Raw genomic sequence first — 21,313 nt, 5'->3', positions numbered from 1 at the left:
TTTTCTATAAAAATGACCTGTAAAAAAATTAAATTTGTCACTTCTAACATGGATAATTTTCGAACTTGCCCACTACAAGAATCAAACTTTAAACTCTATGACCTCAAACTTTTAAAAAAATCTTCGAAACTACATGCACAGAGTCTGACAAGAACAAATTATTCAAACATAGTTATCATTTTCATTACATACCTTTCATCACAAAATTATTCATTGACTACTGCTCCTGTTTGGTGGTAAATACATTGTACATGTACCTTGTTTTTGGCTTTGAACTAGGTGTTAGTAACTGGGAGTACTCTCAGATCTGTACTTGGAGTCTTTTTTGTTGTGGGGATGTATAAATACCCACCACGTCTTGTGTGTGTTTTTGTTAGATGTCTTTCTGCTTTGTATAGATCTGATGAGTTAAGCCCTTTTCACATCAATATCCCAGGTTAGGAGGTGAGTTCGGCACCACAAACTACTAGTCTAGCCCCACATCTTGTACATTTGTATGTACCTGTCCTATGTCAGGAGCCTGTAATTCAGTGGTTCAGTTTGTCGTTTGTTGCTGTGTATCATATTTTGTTTTTTTTGTTCTTTGTTTTGTATATAAATTAGTCTGTTAGTTTTCTTGTTTGAATTGTTTTACAAATTTGTCATTTTCATTTGGGGTCTTTTATAGCTGACTATATGGTATGGGTTTGCTCATTGTTGAAGGATGTACAGTGACCTATAGTTGTTAACTTTGATGTCATTTGATCTCCGATGGATAGTTGTCTTTTCTCATGAGTGTAAACAATATTTTATTTTGAAAATAATTAGGTTATTTAAACATGACAGTTTTATTAGGATTGGAAAACAAGTGAATTTTCACTGACTTTTACCAATTCCTCTCTTTTCTCATTGGCAATCATACCACATTTTCTTATTTTTATATTTACATTACGTACATGTAAAGTAGACCTTTCATCTTCTCGAGGGGTCCGATTCCTAAGTACAACAGGGGGCCCTAACAGCATGATTTTGAGTCGGCTAAAAAACAATCAGATAGATTATGATACAATTAACAGGTTTCTTTGCAATTATTTTGCAAATAACTACATGTAAGCTAATGCGAGAATAAAGTTATTCTGCAATAACTACATAAATTAAATAATAGTAAATAATGAATCTACAATATTTTTTTAGAAGTGAAACATCATTTAAATTCAATAAATATCATATATTAATTTCAAATTTTTTTTTAATTCTGGGTAAATAAGTTTTCATTTTTTTAAAGTAGGGCGAGTTGGTAGACCTTTATAATATATTTTTTATATATTATATTCATTTGGATTTTACCCAAGTTAGGCGAGTTGCCACTGTTGGCAGAATCCATATCACGTTCGCCCCCTTTCACTTTCACACCCTACACGTTCGCACCCTACAATTCGCGCCCAATTTTTATTGGTTTTGTGTTTAATAATTTGTAAACGAGTTTTGGTAAGTGTATTGCTATAAATATATATGTTTTCATTGTTTCTAAATAAAGTGAGATTCTGACAAGGTTTTTTTTTGTGTCATGGTACTGACTGTATTACTATAAAAAAAAATTTTCATTGTTTTTAAATAAAGTGAGATTCTGAAGACCAGTATTTTATTTTTGTGTTGAATAATTTTTTATCATATTTTCGTTAGTGTATTGTTATAAATATTTTTTTTTTCATTGTTTCTAGTAAATAAAGTGTGAATCTGACAACGTTATTTTGGTGTTGAATAAATGGTAAGCATGGTAAGTGTATCGCTATAAATATTTATTTTTTTTCATTGTTTCTAAATATAGTGAGATTCTGACATCGTTTTTTTAATGTGTTGAATAAATCTTAATCATGTTTTGGTTAGTGTATTGCTATAAATATATCTTTTTTATTGTTTCAAAAGGAATTGGGATTCTGACGACGTTTTTTTTATGTGTTGAATAATTCGTAATCATGTTTTGGATAGTGCATTCCTATAAATATTTTTTTTTCATTATTTATGAATAAAGTGAGATTCTGACACACATGAGATCAAAGGAGCCAAGCTGTTAAAAACAATTATCTTTCATGTTTTTTAATCTTCAAAGTTTTACTCATACCAAGCTTAATACAAGCATTATTTACATCAAAGCAAGTTAAAACAACCATGACAACAATCATGATTTTTAAACACTCATCAATAACACCAAATTAGGCTGTGTATAAATACAAATTAGCAGTAATCATACATAATTAACATTTAATAATTCATCATCAAATCAATTTAAAACAATATTTCATTTAAAAATTCCCGAATTTTTATTTATGAAAATAAAAATATTTTGATATAAACATCTACAAAACATCTAAAAATTTATCAGGTTTTTGAATAAACTATAAGCTCTAAAGAGCCTGTTTCGCTCACCTTGGTCTATGTGCATATTAAACAAAGGACACAAATGGATTCATGACAAAATTGTGTTTTGGTGATGTGTTTGTAGATCTTACTTTACTGAACATTCTTGCTGCTTACAATTATCTCTATCTATAATGAACTTGGCCCAGTAGTTACAGTGGAAAATATTTTGTAAAAATTTACAAAAATTTACAAAATTTATGAAAATTGTAAAAAATTGACTATAAAGGGCAATAACTCCTCAAGGGGTCAATTGACAATTTTGGTCATGTTGACTTAATTGTAGATCTTACTTTGCTGTTAACAGTTTATCTCTATCTATAATAATATTCAAGATAATAACCAAAAGCTGCAAAATTTTCTTAAAATTACCAATTCAGGGGCAGCAACCCAACAATGTGTTGCCTGATTGGTCTGAAAATTTCAGGGCAGATAGATCTTGACCTAATGAACAATTTTATCCTGTCAGATTTGCTCTAAATGCTTTGGTTTCAGATATATGAGCCAAAAACTGCATTTTACCCTATGTACTATTTTTTAGCCATGTTGGCCATCTTGGTTCGCGGGCAGGGTCATCGGACACATTTTTTAAACTAGATACATGTACCCTTATGATGATTGTGGACAAGTTTGGTTAAATTTGTCTTAGTAGTTTCAGAGGAGAAGATTTTTGTAAAAGATTACAAAATTTACGAAAAATGGGTAAAAATTGACTATAAAGGCAATAACTCCTTAAGGGGTCAACTGACCATTTTGGTCAAGTTGACTTATTTGTAGATCTTACTTTGCTGAACATTATTGCTGTTTACAGTTTATCTCTATCTATAATAGTATTCAAGATAATAACCAAAAACAACAAAATGGCTAGGATGAAAATGTTATCCTGCATTTTTTTTGGTTGAAATATCTGTCCTGCCAGTTTATTTTTCACTCTTTTCGGTCCTGGCTTTTATTATTTTACTCATACTCCTGTCCCGCATTTTTTTCAAATTTCGTCAAAGCCCCCTTTCCCATACATGCCATAAAAATCTAATGGTAGCTCCCTAAACAAGAGTGGAGCGATTTTAAAATAATGGGGCGTTTTGCCAATGGCAATGGGGTGAGTTGACTTGCCGGTATCTCAAATGACCGAATAACACCGTTAATATCCGAATAACACTTGTAATGACGGAATAACACTTGAAATTTTAATATTAGCACATATTGGTGACTTTTAAACATTGATTATTGAATAATATTATATTATAAATGTATTTTATAGCTTGAAAATGATATATAGAAAGCAGGTAAATTCATAAAGATCATTATAAATATAGTGTGTACATCCAACATGGCGACCATTGCATTGGCATTGTGATTTCTTATAATATTATTTTATAATCAAGTGTTTTTATTAAAAGTCACCAATATGTACTAATATTAAAATTTCGATTGTTATTCGGTCTTTTCAAGTGTTATTCGGTTAAAAACGGTGTTATTCGGTCATCCGTGTTACTCTTGACTTGCTTCCGTTTTTGCCAATCTTTGACTGATTTTCGGGTTTACATGCATGACATGGATAAAGTCAAATGGTTTTTCGTGAAAAGTATAGCAATAGCATCTTCCTAAAAATGTGCATGATTATATTTACCTTTCATTGCGCTTTCTAAGTACAATAAGTTGGTACGTAATCCATCAAAACGAAACACTTTCGTTGCGTTGACTTTCTTAGTTTCTAATGTCGTAATATTATGACGGGTATCGGGTCCGTTCGCGCCCAATACACGTTCGCACCCTACACGTTCGCACCCCACACGTTCGCCCCCTAGGTCCGTTCGCACCCTACACGTTCGCACCCTTTTTTTTATAAAAAAACCTGATAAATTTTTAGATGTTTTGTAGATGTTTATATCAAAATATTTTTATTTTCATAAATAAAAATTCGGGAATTTTTAAATGAAATATTGTTTTAAATTGATTTGATGATTAATTATTAAATGTTAATTATGTATGATTACTGCTAATTGGTATTTATACAGAGCCTAATTTGGTGTTATTGTTGAGTGTTTAAAAATCATGATTGTTGTCATGGTTGTTTTAACTTGCTTTGATGTAAATACTGCAGGTATTTAGCTTGGTATGAGTAAAATTTTGAAGATTTTAAATAAAAAACATGAAAGATAATTGTTTTTAACAGCTTGGCTCCTTTGATCCCATGTGTGTCAGAATCCCACTTCATTCATAAACAATGAAAAACAATATTTATAGCAATACACTATCCAAAACATGATTACGAATTATTCAACACATATAAAAAACGTTGTCATAATCCCAATTCCTTTTGAAACAATAAAAAAGAAATATTTATAGCAATACACTAACCAAAACATGATTAAGATTTTATCAACACATGCAAAAAACGTTGTAAGAATCTCACTTTATTTAGAAACAATGAAAACAAATATTTATAACAATACACTAACCAAAACATGATTAAAAATTATTCAACACAAAAATAAAATACTGGTCGTCAGAATCTCACTTTATTTAAAAACAATGAAAAAAAATGTTTATAGCAATATATTTACCATGACACAAAAAAAAACCTTGTCAGAATCTCACTTTATTTAGAAACAATGAAAAAATATATATATATAGCAATACACTTACCAAAATTCGTTTACAAATTATTAAACACAAAACTTATAAAAATTGGGCGCGAACGTGTAAGCGAATGGACTCTGGGTGCGAACGTGTAGGGTGCGAAAGTGAAAGGGGGCGAACGTGCATGGGGGCGAACGTGATTGGGCGCGAACGGACCCGGATTCGTAATGACGTATTGTTTCGTTCCCCAGTTAATCGACAATGTAACCCATTTCAATATATCTGTTTATAATAACTTTTTGACCCATCAGTTTGAAAAACCAAAGGTCTTTGTATCAACTATCTGACTATCTTTGTCCATTCTTTTTAAACAGTAAAACTTGAATTCAGCAGCAGACGCATGGATTTTGCGTCATAGTATGAAAACGGCAACGGTGAAAAAATTTCCGGGTTTCCGTATTCGACGTGCCAAGCTTTCGTACATATGAGAGTTAGTCTGGTATCAAATATGGGGATTTAAATAAGGACAACAAAAAAATAGATAGTTGAAAAGCAAAAATATAGAATGAAGGATCATAGAGAATAATTGAGTATATCTAATTATGAAGAATCATGCAGAGAAATTATTCTCAGAGCATATACATGTCTCTGGAAGAATTGAGAATAAAGAAAAACCTGGGACTATTATACTAGTATAATAGTCCCAGGAAAAACGAAATAAAGAATATTCAATCATTTATATATTATTTATAACTCATTCACATTTTGTTCCATTCAGAATTAAATAACTCTGCTGAGGGGAGCATGGGAAGTTGGGACTTGAAATTGACAAACGAGAATTACTGTAATCAGAGAAGAATTAAATGTTAGACAGTTAGAGTGTAATTATTAATAAATAAAATATTAACATATATTTTTCAAAATGTTGTCACAGAAAACACAGATTTTTTTATTACTAATAAGATTCTGCAATTTGAGAATCTATGTCCAACAGATGTCAGTGAATTAGAAATTTTACTAATCTGATAGACGTTTGGTTAAGAATCTGTGACAAGTTCTATTGTAATATTATTAGGAAATTGCATACCGCCTCCTTGATTTAGAATTGCATACTCTTCAAGGTTAAGCTAGCCTACACAAATAATAGCCAGTTTTGGACTTGATCATTTTGTCCAAGGTTAAACAATATATTTTGTTCTATAATTTTCAACTCATGAAGAGGGGCGTAAAGGGGGGGGGGGGTATCTGCATGGAAGAACGCGAAATAAAATTGCCATTTCACGATGTACGAACAATTAAAAATTTCTTGCACGTTGATCTTTTTACCGATTTCACGAAACACGGTGAATAACGAACCTTTTTCACGGCAGCACGTGAAATAAAAATGGCAAAACACGTTGCACGAAAATAACCCTTTACCACCCTCCATGAACTATGCAATTATTTTTAACACTATCTCCTCATGATATTCGACGAAAATCTCACCAGATCTTATCTTCACATGTTTGCCAATATGGCGAATCAAATGAAAGTTTGACTTACTTAATTTGGCAATTACATGTATACTCAAACCTAGGTTGCCACATGTTGAGCAGGAAGTTCCTAACTTTATCATTCACAGTTCTTGAGTTCACCCCATGTCAGAGGCGGATTTAGGGGGAGGGGGCCCGGGGCCCCCCTTTTTGGGGAAAAATTTGGTTGCTTATAAAGGGAATCACTGAAGCATGACTGGAGCGGGCCCCCTCTTAGGCAGTCAGTGGGCCCCCACTAATGAAAATTTCTAGATCCGCCACTGCATGTATTTTGGAGGTTCGTGTTGCACATAGAGGCGGATTTAGAGTACCCTGCCCCTCCCCTTTTTGTGGGGAAAATTTGATTTATTATATCGGGAATCAATGAAGCATGACTAGGGAGGCCCCCTCTTTAGCAGTCAGTGGGCCCCCTTTATATGAAAATTTCTGGATCCGTCACTGGCACAATCTTTAGTTTTTGTGTAATGTTAAGCCCAACGGTTACTGTTGTTTTTATCGTTCATTCTTTTAACTTTTCTCATTTTATTGGATTTATGGTTATAAATTACCACTTTAATTGGTATCCGCTTTCGATTTCACGGTTAACAACAGACCCACAGCTAAAGCCATGTACTGTAAAAAAAATCATCTTCCCGAAAAATAGTTTTATTTTCACCTGCAGGCCGGAGATTTCTGTCCAGAATTTCATACCAAGGTTGTTTGGGTATCACAGTTTAAAAATGTTATCACCGTTGATCCAATAAATAAATCCTTGGTTGATCTATTCTTAAACGACTTCTTTCCAGTAGTACAATGGTAATAATGACATTAATGCCTCCAACCTGGGACTATTATCGAGACTATTATACTTAGTATAATAGTCCCAGATCCGTGTCCCCTCATAAATAGAATAGAGAAATTGAGGATATTTGTTCCACATTTTATGAACTTTGAAAGAACACAAGCACGTGTAACTTTTGACACCACCTGCGGGCAAGTGCCTGCAGGACACGGAGGTGGTGGTAAGTTTATAACAGTAAACCCCTCTCAACCCACCAAATGCTTGCTTGAAACACAATTAAAATATAAGCAGGTAATTATGTCATTTGCTTTTATTCCACACCAAAGATGAAGAAATGTATGATAAAGTTATAATGGTATATTATTCTGTACATTGTATAAGGGACGAAGTATATAGTGACTATTGTTTGTCGTGATTTAAACACGATAATATTGTTGCTTTCCCCTTAATCTTATGAGCCGTATTGAACAGGACAGACAACCTCAAACACTCTGAAACTTTTCAAGTACTTTCTATATGCTCATGTGTATTATCTTGTTAGCATAGTTTTGTACTTGGACAGATAATCAGAATGGCCAACAATCAAGTATTGACAATGTTAATTGGTCACGTTTGTTTGAACTACCAAAACTGGCAAAAGGTAATTTTTAATTTAGCTTTGTACAGTCCAATGTCAATATTACATACAATCAGTCATTTTTGTAACACAAGGCTTACAAATAAGAAATCCTAAATAAAATATGCAAATGTATAATTTAGTTCCATAACTGTATGAAGCACCTAAGACTTGAATATATCTACTTGTATCTGTCTGTCTTTTGTCCAAGATAGTTGGCAGATACATAGGAATAAAAAGAGATGTAAGGTTATTGTAACACACCTTTGAGAAAGTTATTCAATAACAATAATAACAAAAACACAACACAACACATCTAGATATTCCAAGTTCTAAATCATTTTTTTCAAAGTGGTGAAGATCAAAAGATCTGCCATGAACACCAAATTCTCCCAATAATGCATACTTCTTTTACCTGTGTATATGTATTAAAAGAAATACCAATGAAAATCTTAATTAAAATAAATGTTTAAAGATTAAACTTTTAATTGTTCAAATAAGAAGAAGATTTAATGGGGGAAGGGGGATGATTCGCAGAATCCCCTGGCCTACTCCCTTTAGGAATTATATATATATATGTATTTAGAGAGACAGAGAGAGAGAGACTTTTTACAAGTCTAATCTCACTCTTTTTCAAGATCCTGGACCCATATCTGACAATTATTGCAACTTTATTTACTTTGCCTTTTTTTCCTGCGATTATTTTCCTAAGCTGATTGGATAAAATACCATTTATTATGGTGACAATTAAGGATAATCAGGGGCTGATCCAGCCATTTTTAAAAGGGGAGGGTCCCAACCCAGGATAAAAGGGGGGATTTCAATTATATGTCCCCATTTAAATGCAATGAGCATCCAAAAAAAGTGGGGTTTCATGTGAAAATAATTTTTTTAAAGTAAAATAAGATTTTCAATGGAATACATGTCTTATAAGGTATTAGATGTTAATAAACAAGTTTTAGTTTTGATGTTAATTTTTTTCAACTTGGACACAATTAATTTTTTTTTCATGTGAATTTCACATGAAAAATTTAACGTAAAATTCACGTGAAAAATTTAACTTGAATTCACATCAACAAAATTTGCCTGTGTAACACATGCGTTTGACAATACATGTGTTACACATGCAAATATCGCATGTGTCACATGTGTTTTCCAACACATGCGTGACACAGGTGTTTTTCTGACACATGCGATTCACATGCGTGTGTTACGCATGTGAACGCATGTGTACCACGCATGATTCCCATGCGTGGCAAGAAACATGTGTATAACGCATGTGATACACCTGTGACACATGTGTGTTTAGGTACATGCGTGACACATGTGTGGCATTTTCGCCCTAGTATCGTCCCGAGTCTATTCATATAACTCATTTTTTTTATAAAGTGATTTAGATGAACTTACTTACAGGTTAGGTCTTGTCAAGATGTCATCGCAACTAGTGAGGACATTTCTGCGTCTGTTCAATCCTTTTGCTGCCACGGTCGCAAAATGCTTTCTATCCAATAAGATGACTGTGTCCTGTTGTCGGTACTCATCTCCGAAAGCCCGAATCTGATTTAAGATTTACAATGCATTATTTCCCTTCGTTGTAATAGTTTCATTTGTCGGTCACTTTATTTGGTACATTTATTTATTTCATTATTAGTAATTTTTATTTGTTTGATTTATTATCATTATTTTTTATTTTTTTTCCAAATTTTTCATTCATTAAACTTAAGTGAAGTAACAAACCTCGCATTAGCATTCAAAATATTTTTCCCTTCTCAACCAATCAGAGAGTTAGATTACGTTCTGGGGGAAATTTAGCTCATGCAGTGATTGTCTTCTGGAAATCATTCCCAGTTCAGATTCTCAGGTGTGTAGACTTATAGGTAAAAAGGGAACTTTGCTTTAAGTGTTCTCGGGGTGGAATCTCGCTCTATTGTTGTGTTATATTTAGTGTACCGAAGAACATGTGTATTTCAGCTTTTATTAGGTAAGATGTCCCTCTCCCGTTTGATGTATATTTTGGTCGACTAAAACTGGCTAGTTTTGGTCAGGGTTTGCATTAAATATTTAAGCGGAAATTTCAATACGTATTGAGACGTATTTTATTTAGAAAGCGGTTCGCGGGTTAATTGAATTAAATTATGAGCAGAGTTTTTGAATAGTTCTTTGAACTGAATAAAAAAAATCAGTTTCGAAATATCGAGATTAGATTAACTGTTCATCTTGTCATTTGTTTAGGTTAAGGATTGTTTGAAAAAGTTTAAAGCACGGGGTCATTATTTCTTGACATTATCGTAAGTGTCTCAAATCTATGACTCTAAATTTAAAGTATTAACACGTAAGTTGAGTTTCTGGTATGATAGAAAATAGAGACATTGCTGAAATAGAGACCATTGAATAAGAAAAATAATACATGTACTTGAGACGCAGCTGAATGATATTGTCTAATAACAATTGTGTGTTGTTTAATAAAATTTGTACTTCACTGAATTATTTAATTACAGATTCAAACCTTGTTTGTGGCCTGAGTTTTTTGATTAAAATTACACCTTGTTACTCCCCTTTGTATAGGAAATTACCTCCTTGAGAACTAACTTTCATGGTTGGATATTTGGTGCCTGTCTATTCTGAATTTTGCTATGAAAGTTTGAGTTGCAGAAATGTGTTTGAGTCTTTCCTGTCTTCAGACTGTTTGTGTGTGAGCATTTTCAGGACAGAACGAGACTGATTTTGTTTCAACTTCCCTTCAGTGATTTAAACGCTGGTTCTTGCATGTTATTTGAATATTTGGTATTCTTGTTAATTCACTGGCATTGAGAAACCCAGAACTAGTCGAAAAGTCTGACTGTACGTTTATTGTCCCGTGCTGAAACGACCACTTTTATCAGGCCGGGCTAGTTCTATTTTGTTCGTCGGTCTGTCAGACTTATTTATATGTTGTAGCTTTTAAGTTTTACTCTGAGACTTGCTATACAGATTTATTGGGATTGTTCTCCATATTTGAGTTAGAATTAAATATACTGAGAGATATTCCATTCGAGATGCAGCTTGATGCTTGTTGTATGAAACTGATGGAACAAATAATATACTGAACTTCTACAGTACACTTAAGTGTGCAACTTCTCCTGTAAATTTATTGAATATCCTCGATGACCTTTTATTTGTACACCGTTATGTCCTGTTCTATCTTGTGACGAACCAGATTGGTTCACCTTTTGGTATAGATAGTCCTATACTATGAAAGTCTGACTGCGGTCAAGGTCAGAGGCTGGCATATAGTTAGTCGTAAAAGCAGACTAGTCACTCTTTATCAACTGTTTGAATAAGGTTCCCGAAGCTATGTGTGACAGTTGATGTCTGAGTTTCATAACCATTGGATATATTACTTCTAGAATACGCAGGTTTAAAAATGTATAAACTTGTGGCATAAACCGGTACACAATAAAACTTTAAAATATTCTAAGGATGGGAATAATTATATTTGTGAAGTCATAGAGCGAGAGCATAGGCCGAACCCTACCCTAGAGTTAGACTAAATGGAATGTTGTTTGGTTGCTGTCTAATAAATACAAAGTCCTGTTAAGGGTCCATAGACAGTACTCCGGCTTCGTTTCATTATGAGAAAAGTTAAGTAGTAAACTGAAATCAACGTCACGTGCTACTTTATTCTAAAAACATTTCCAGCTATATAGTCGAGATTGAGATTGAGCATGTTGAACAAGAATGTTAGATTAAACATTTCTATAGTATATGAACTAAATATTATCTTAAGACCCAATAAAATTGAACTCACTAATCGATGCATGATTATCAATTTAGCTGTATCACCGTGAATCAGTTCTATTTCCTTTAAATGGAAAAACCCCCGCTAAAACTAATACTTTTTATGACAACAATATTTGAAATATTTAGCAATACGCTGTTGTGAAGGGATCAGTATGAAAAAGGCAAAATTATTTGAAAGTCCAAATGTATATATTTTTTTGTCATTACTAAAAAAGGAAAATAAATCTGTAGTAAAGTACAGACAAACTTGTTTTGCTCTAAAAATATTTTAGGCAAGGTACAATATAGATAAATAAAATTCAAAGTCATTATTCGTTTCAGAACATTAAAAACTTAATTGGATTTTGGTAAAAGAAAAAGAAAACCACTTGAGTTTCACTTGATACGTTGCACTCATTCACACAGTTTAAATCACCTGTTGTTGTAAATATATCTATTGTCCCTGTATTGTCAATATCAATCAATACAGTTTACTTCAAGTATTACACCAGGGGAACTTCTCAAACATCTTTCTAAACGTAGTTCATTTTGGCATTTTCTGCAGGATCTGCAAAGGTACACTGATGACGATAGCATAGTTCCCTATCTTACCGCCTGTCCGATTCCCTCTTCAATAATTGTGAAATATCTTGACAAACTGTCACAGAAATGTTAAATTATATTAGCAAAGAGATTTGGAAAGTCAATTTTGATAGCAAGCAAAAATTTCAACATTTAATGTTCGTCATTTAACAGTGTAAGATCACATTTAAATACTGATATTCAACAAGAACGATTCTATTGTAAATTGGCTGATCAAAATGTCACTGCTTCTTTTATTACAACAATCTTATTTTGGTAATAAGACAAATAGTTGACTGAAGGTGTTTTTTAAATCGATTATATCTGTAAAACCTGAGTAACTTTTGAAATTTGAAGCCTTTTCTTACATGCAGAAGTGGGCTTATTTTGTTCTTTTAATTGACAAGGTAAGTAATATTTAGGTTTAAACAATATTAGAAATAACAGAACAATGCATACAATTAATTAATCTTTCTGTTTCAGTTTATAATTCAATTTATAATAAACACACGAGTTTCACTTGATATGTTGCACTCATTCACACAGTTTAAATTACCTATTTCTATGTATATATCTATTGACCGTCTATTGTCAATAGCAATAGAATTATAATATCATGGGAAATTCACCAATATCTTTATCGATTGAGTTCATTTTGGCACATTCTCAAGTCCTGCATAAACGACAAACTGTACACGGATGAAAAGAGCAATATTGGTTGTCTCATAGATTGTGTCATTCTCTTTTGAACTCGTGTGAAATTTTCGGTCAACTGAAAACAGAAATGCTCAACTATTTTGGGAAAGATATTTTAAAAGTCAAGAAAAAAAATCAACATTTATTATTTTGTCATTTAACAGAATACGATCACATTCAAATAATGATATTCAAAAAGAACAATGTTATTCTAGGTTAGTTAATAAAAAAAAAAAAAACAGAATTTTTATGTTGTAACAAAAGAAGTATTAACATGTTTCGCCGCTTCTTTTGTTACAACAATCTTTTGTCAGTAGTAAGACAAACACATGACTTAAAGTGTATTTTAAATCGATTATATTTGTAATACCTGACCAACTTTTTAAACGTTAGTGACGTCTTTTGAACACATTTATTTTAAGCATGGTCTTTCTTATTTTAACAGCACTTGTAACAATAAGATGTCGCTTGATAATATTCTGTGTGTTATTATGTGAACATTTGCCTTATTCCTCCATGCGTTCATTTACTCTGTCTCAAAATCAATATTTTAAACTAGCAACATCTAAGTAATACACGTTGCTCTTTCATAGTCCTAATGAATAAATATCAGTGGATACATTTTTCATAATATCTAATGAATTATTTACAGCTAGAGATGAGCGGAAAAACAAGACCATACATACAAGTGTGGTTTCCCTCAAATGCAATACTGATCAATACAGTTCACTACAAGTATTACATCAAGGGAACTTCTGAAACATCTTTCCAAACTTGGGTTTTTTGTTCACTTCCTACAGGAACGACACACGGTACATTGATAAAGAGAGAATTATCGTTTTTTTTCTCAACGGTTGTCACGTTCTCTCTTCAACCCGTGTTCAATATTTTTATCAACTAAAAACAGAAATGTTTGATTATATTAGAAAAGAAATTCTGAAGGTCAATTTTGATAACAAACCAACAATTTCAACATACTTTTTATATTTGCAAAATTTATATTTAGTTTAGTTAATATACATAACTTATTTGTATTGAGATGATCAGACTACTGCCCGTTTGTAAGGATATAATCAAACTATCTATATACTAGACGGTACCAACTTTCCTGCAATAGATGGTGAAAAACTAGAAATGATAAAATTGGAACAAATGTGATATTCCACTTAATGTAGGATGTACTCCGGCTTCAGGGAGTCGACACTTCTATGTTGTTCTATGTTGCTATATTACTAAATCAAATATCTTTCTAAATAGGTTGTATCTTATTCTTGGGAACGGCTCTCAAATTTTATTTGAGTAACACCTAATATACATTTATAACAAAATGTTTTAAAATTTGGTAATGTTTGCTGTCGTTTAATACTGTTTATTATAACTTTCTACCAATATATTTCCTTTACTCGATATATAATCTTATTTGTCAAACGCTTGTATCCCAAACACATAAAAGACAAATTTTGTTTAAATAATTCAATGTTTTATCCAATTTTGTGCAGACATACTTCATTTATAATAATATGTTTTAAATTCAGCAGCGGAGGTCTTCTCCAAGCATCTCCATATTGAATTTTACTTCACGTATTATTTATTCGGAGGAAGTCATCTAGATGAAAAATTACTAATCTAGTACTCGTTGGTTTTATCGAGCGTTACTCGTGTACTTGACAATGTCCAGAAAATTGGTAAACAATTATACGCATGTTACGCTTTTTGGGGTCGTTGTCTAATATAAAAATAAGGATATGTGATCTGATTGCATAAGAGAGAACTATCCACCAAATTTCAAATAAAGGGGATGTAGGCAATTATAAGCAACTGTACGACCTTCAACAATGCCAAAACCCATACCTCATAGTCGGTTCTAATTGGCCATGACATGAAAAATATGAAACATTTCAATTGAGAAAACTAACGGTATAATTCATAACAAAACAATTTACGAAAAACTAGTACTAAGTATGACATAAAGAACGACAACCACTGATCTACGTGTTCCTGACTTCGAACAGGCACATAAATAATGTGCCGGGGATTAAACATGTGTTACCCTCCCCTAACATGGGACACTGGTGTACCAGTACAACATAAGAAAAAACTATAAAAATCAGTTGAAAAGGGCTTAACTCATCAGATCGATACAAAGCAGAAAAAAATTGTACAACACAGACCAGACGTGGCAGGGTATTTATATATCCCTAACAACAAAAAAGACACAAAGGTACAGATCTGATCTAGAATACTTACAGTTACTGACAGCTAGTTCAAAGCCAATAACAACCAACAAAAAAATGACCGCTTAACTCTCTACATTATAAGAAAAGATTAGACAAGGTAATGGTCCGTTGAATAAACAACTATTGAATTTAACTTAGAAAAAGGTCAAACTATAAGCAATAAAGAGAAATATGCATGATATGACGAAATCGGTCTTAATCTATTCAGAAAACACATTAAGGATTATACTGATATATATGACCTTACCTTCTGAGCAGGTCCTGCCAAAAAACAAAGCATTAACTAAAGACATTTCTTCGTCTGTATTTAATCCATATTGCGTTGTAGTCAGCAAAGTCACGGTCGCAACAGGCCTTTTGTTCAGTTGGATTAATTTGTAGTGTTCGTCTGTGCGTTATGACAGAGCATTGTTCTTAAGAGACATATTGATCTGCTTACCATTACAGAGCACCTGAGTTATCTTTTAGGTTTTGATGGGTTCGTGTTACTCAGTCTTTAGTTTTCTATGTTGTGTTTTGTTCTGTTATTAGTGTTTTTATGTTTTTTCTATTCTTTTTTTTTTGCCAAGGCATTGTCAATTAATTTTTGACTTATCAGTTTGAATGTATCTTTGGAATCTTCGCCTCTCTTTTAAACAGGGATTCCGTGACTCAATCAAAAAGACTCTTTTTAAGTATGTTCCACGTGTTTTACTCGTAGCAGTCCATAATGCATTGCGATTCATAGTATTGATTGGTAAATTTCTTACAAGTGGTTCACGTGTTGTTTTGGGGAAATTACCATGAAAATGTATGCTAAAGTCAGAGTTCTAGTCCTCTCTACCTCTGTTGAGCACATTGGCATAATTCAATAATGAAAATTAACTAGAAAACTTACATCCCTTTGAGATTTGTTTAATTAAACTGTTCATGATATCATCTCCTTTAATTTCAAACTGTTGTAATTTGATAACAGACAGTTAAAACGTTTATTGAATTTACAAAACATTAGAAAAGAAGGATAGGACCTTTTTACAACTAACTTCCAAAAACCCAAATCTGATTTAAAATTTACAATTGAAAATGCATTATTTCTCTTGTTCGGAAGTGTACTGGTTCGTTGCAGTGAAGAGCAACGTCGAGAGCCAAATGGAAAACAACGTGTTACTTTTATCTACAAACATTTCTAGCTATATAATCTGATTTCGTTATACGTATATTTGAAAGGAAACTAAAATTTAACATTTACATAATATATATCAACTAGATAAAATCTTCAAATAATAAAAAATATAAACCGCTAATCGTTAACACTAATTCGAATTTTTTTGCTGCGAAGCAGTTATACTTTCCGTTAAAGGAAAATAACCTGCTACAAATTAAACTTTCATGACCCCGGACATATTTTGGAAAGGGCTTTACAAGAGAAGGTTCAAACAACAATATCGTTAAGATATTTAAATGTTACTTGCGTGTAACGTTATAGATCTGTAACATGTAAAAAAATACTTTTTAGAACAAAACAATTCATCGAAATTTATTTGAAATATTCAGCAATACACTGTTGTGATAGGGTAAGTATAATAAAGACAAACATCACCAATCTTAGTTTATAGTCTGTTAACCTTTAATATATGAAAATTAAAAAGTATTCGATAGATTTTTTCTTGTTATCATTGTTTAAATTGGTTTTTCTATTGAAATATTCTTTGTTAAGGTTCATCTTATCCTATAGACAAAAATGGTCATGTTTTCACCTCTCAATCTAATTCGAGAACAGACAAAAACGTGTCCATTTGGAAAAGTTTTAAGTCATTGCAGGATTTACGGATATAAGATTCAAATGCATATCTTTTGTTTCAGGAAATTGAAAACTTTATTAAAATTTGCTGTGCACTTTCCTCCAATCTAAAGGCAGTAGCGAAAAAACGCACTTAAGTTTCATTTGATACCTTGCAATCATTCACACATTAAATAACCTATTGTTATGTATATGTCCATTGTCCCTCCATTATCAATATCAATCAATGCAGTTTTATAACATCAAGGGGTTTTCACAACTATCTTTCTGAATGTAGTTCATTTTGGCACCTTCTGCATGAACGACAAACTGTCCACTGTTGAAAAAAGTGTGAAATATTTCGACCAACTGAACACACAAATGCTCAATTATATGAGGAAAGATATTTGAAAAATCAATTTTGATAGCAAGCAAACAATTGCAACATTTATTATCTTGTCATTTAACTATGTAACTACATGTATATCACATTGAAATAATGACAATCAAAAAGAACAATTATATTATTGTTTTGCTATTGTTTTGGTATACATAAAGAACTCCAATTTGTCACCGCTTCTTATGTTACAAAAATTTAATTTTAGTAATATAACAAAGAATTGGCAAAATGTGTATTTTAAATCTATTGATTCTGTTTTACCTGCCCAAATTTTGAAACGTAAATCTTGTCGTTCGGACAACTTCATGGTTGAGTTGTTTTACATGCAGAAAATATATTATTTGATTGTCAAGGTGTTAATATTTATTTTAAAATTTTTGTTAAACTGACTAAAAGATACAATTGATAAATATTTCGGTTCAGATCGGAATTTAATATGTAACAATTTGCTTGTTAGGATTTTGTATGTTATAATGAGTTGTGTGTCATTTTGCTATGCATACCTTTTCTCAAAATCCAGATTTTTAAACAGCTACATGTAAGTAATACACGTTGGTCCTTAAGATAACATATCAATATAGTACGGACTACAAATGTGTCGAGTTTTGTGATTGGATACAATACAAATATATCAGTATATATTCATGAAACTGCCTTGGTATATACGACGTTTTTTACCCCAATTGGAACCTCAACAACGTTATCATAACGAACATTACTATGTGACATAGTCTTAAGCTATACAGAACAGTTAAAGAATGTCAGAGGCTCACAGAGGGAAAATGATGACGTGTATCCGTCAATAATACGTTTTTAATTTAAAATCACTAGATTTACACATCAAATACTTAATTGATGTCTTAAAGTGTTATTACAAATCATTGCATACACGATAAAATTATTTTCAGGGTAAATTACAAAACCCCTCAAATATGCAAAAATTATCAGGTTGGGTTTTTCAATACTTTTGTTGTCAAAAAAAGTAATTTTTGTTGTCATAATACCTAAAAAGTCACAAACATACGAACAGTATACATGAAATCTAAAAACTTTATTGAAAAAATATTCTTAACGAAAAAAAAAATTGTCAAGATGAAATCTTGTATTTAAAAAGTTACTCAAAATTTTGAGAAACAATAAACATATAATGAATATATATATACTGCATGTTGAATGTTTAACAAATACCTGGTTAATATTAAGCCAAGGGTTATCTGAAATATATGTGTAATTCAGGTTTCAGACAGGGTATATAATGTGACATTCCTGACTAAGGGTTTATATCCGATTCGCCTTCGACTCAGGAAATATAAACTCTAAGCCGGGAATGTCACTTTATATACCCTGTTTATGACCTTACTAACATATAATATGCATTTTAATTAGATTTAATGTCTTATTTACAGCTAAATATGATCAGATCTAAAACAACAAAAATTTAGACATAAAAGAGGAAATTCTTATCTTTAATCAGTTAGATTACTTCCGCTTTGTAAAAGTGTAATATAATATATATACTCGATAAATCTTACTGAGCACAGACTCAGAGATGTTCATTTAAATGGCTGGTACAATTTACATCCAACGTTAATCCACATTTGTCGTAACTTGTTTGCAAATTTTAAGTCAGTTTTGATTACAAACAAAAAATTTCTATATACAATATTCTGTCATTTACCGATGTAATATCACATTGAAATATTGGCAATTATATTCTAGTTTTGCTATACAAAAAAAAATCCATTATGTCAACACTCCTTATGTTACAAAAATCTATATTTAGCAATATCAATATTTGACTGAATGTGTATCTTAAATTGGTTGTATTTGTTATACCTGACCAACTTTTGAAACGTAAATGGCGTCGTTTGGACACATTTATGTTTGGGTTTTCTAACACGCAGAAACAGGATTATTTTTCGTTTTCATTGGCAAGGTAAATGATATTGATGTACACACTTTTATTTAAACAGAACAATACATATTATTGACATTTTTTTGGTTTCAAGTTGGAATTTTATTTGTTACAATTTCATGTTGCTTGTGAACTTTCTGTATGGTACTATGTGTAATTCTGCCCATTGATTCATGCATAAATTTTTCTCAAAATGTAGATTTTAAAACAGCTTCATGTGAGTCATACATGTTGCGTCCAAATGATAAAATATCAATATAAAGAATAGAGAATGGAACTGGGGAATGTTTCAAATAGACAAAAACCCGACCAAAGTGCAGAAAACAGCAAATGGCTTTATATGCATTTCCAAATTGATTTAATATCTTATTTACAGCTAGATATGTACAGAAAAAAAAGCAAAATCAAACACATAAAACAGAAAAGAGTAAACATCTTATCTAAAATAAGTTATATTACAAAAATAATGATTTTCTGCTTTCGCTTTGTAAAGTAAACAACAGTGTGATTAAATTATCAATATATCTTTACCAAGCGCAGACTCAGAGATGATCATATCTATTGCTGTTCCAATATGCCTCCCACGTAGATTAACATGTATCGTAACCTGTTTGCAAACTTTCTGTTAATTTTGCTGTGTTAAAATTGAAATTACTGAACCGTTATTACTATCCTGATGCATAACAAAAACAATTGATGCATTAGAGCTTGGAAAAATGTATAAAATTAAAATTGGTTTATGACCTTACTAACATATAATATGCATTTTAATTAGATTTAATGTCTTATTTACAGCTAAATATGATCAGATCTAAAACAACAAAAATTTAGACATAAAAGAGGAAATTCTTATCTTTAATCAGTTAGATTACTTCCGCTTTGTAAAAGTGTAATATAATATATATACTCGATAAATCTTACTGAGCACAGACTCAGAGATGTTCATTTAAATGGCTGGTACAATTTACATCCAACGTTAATCCACATTTGTCGTAACTTGTTTGCAAATTTTAAGTCAGTTTTGATTACAAACAAAAAATTTCTATATACAATATTCTGTCATTTACCGATGTAATATCACATTGAAATATTGGCAATTATATTCTAGTTTTGCTATACAAAAAAAAAATCCATTATGTCAACACTCCTTATGTTACAAAAATCTATATTTAGCAATATCAATATTTGACTGAATGTGTATCTTAAATTGGTTGTATTTGTTATACCTGACCAACTTTTGAAACGTAAATGGCGTCGTTTGGACACATTTATGTTTGGGTTTTCTAACACGCAGAAACAGGATTATTTTTCGTTTTCATTGGCAAGGTAAATGATATTGATGTACACACTTTTATTTAAACAGAACAATACATATTATTGACATTTTTTTGGTTTCAAGTTGGAATTTTATTTGTTACAATTTCATGTTGCTTGTGAACTTTCTGTATGGTACTATGTGTAATTCTGCCCATTGATTCATGCATAAATTTTTCTCAAAATGTAGATTTTAAAACAGCTTCATGTGAGTCATACATGTTGCGTCCAAATGATAAAATATCAATATAAAGAATAGAGAATGGAACTGGGGAATGTTTCAAATAGACAAAAACCCGACCAAAGTGCAGAAAACAGCAAATGGCTTTATATGCATTTCCAAATTGATTTAATATCTTATTTACAGCTAGATATGTACAGAAAAAAAAGCAAAATCAAACACATAAAACAGAAAAGAGTAAACATCTTATCTAAAATAAGTTATATTACAAAAATAATGATTTTCTGCTTTCGCTTTGTAAAGTAAACAACAGTGTGATTAAATTATCAATATATCTTTACCAAGCGCAGACTCAGAGATGATCATATCTATTGCTGTTCCAATATGCCTCCCACGTAGATTAACATGTATCGTAACCTGTTTGCAAACTTTCTGTTAATTTTGCTGTGTTAAAATTGAAATTACTGAACCGTTATTACTATCCTGATGCATAACAAAAACAATTGATGCATTAGAGCTTGGAAAAATGTATAAAATTAAAATTGGTTTATGACCTTACTA

The sequence above is a fragment of the Mytilus californianus genome, unplaced genomic scaffold, assembly GCF_021869535.1.
Source record: "Mytilus californianus isolate M0D057914Y unplaced genomic scaffold, xbMytCali1.0.p SCAF_10, whole genome shotgun sequence".
Classification (NCBI taxonomy): domain Eukaryota; kingdom Metazoa; phylum Mollusca; class Bivalvia; order Mytilida; family Mytilidae; genus Mytilus; species Mytilus californianus.
The sequence above is the reverse complement of the archived record's forward strand: the minus strand, read 5'-3'. Positions refer to the sequence as shown.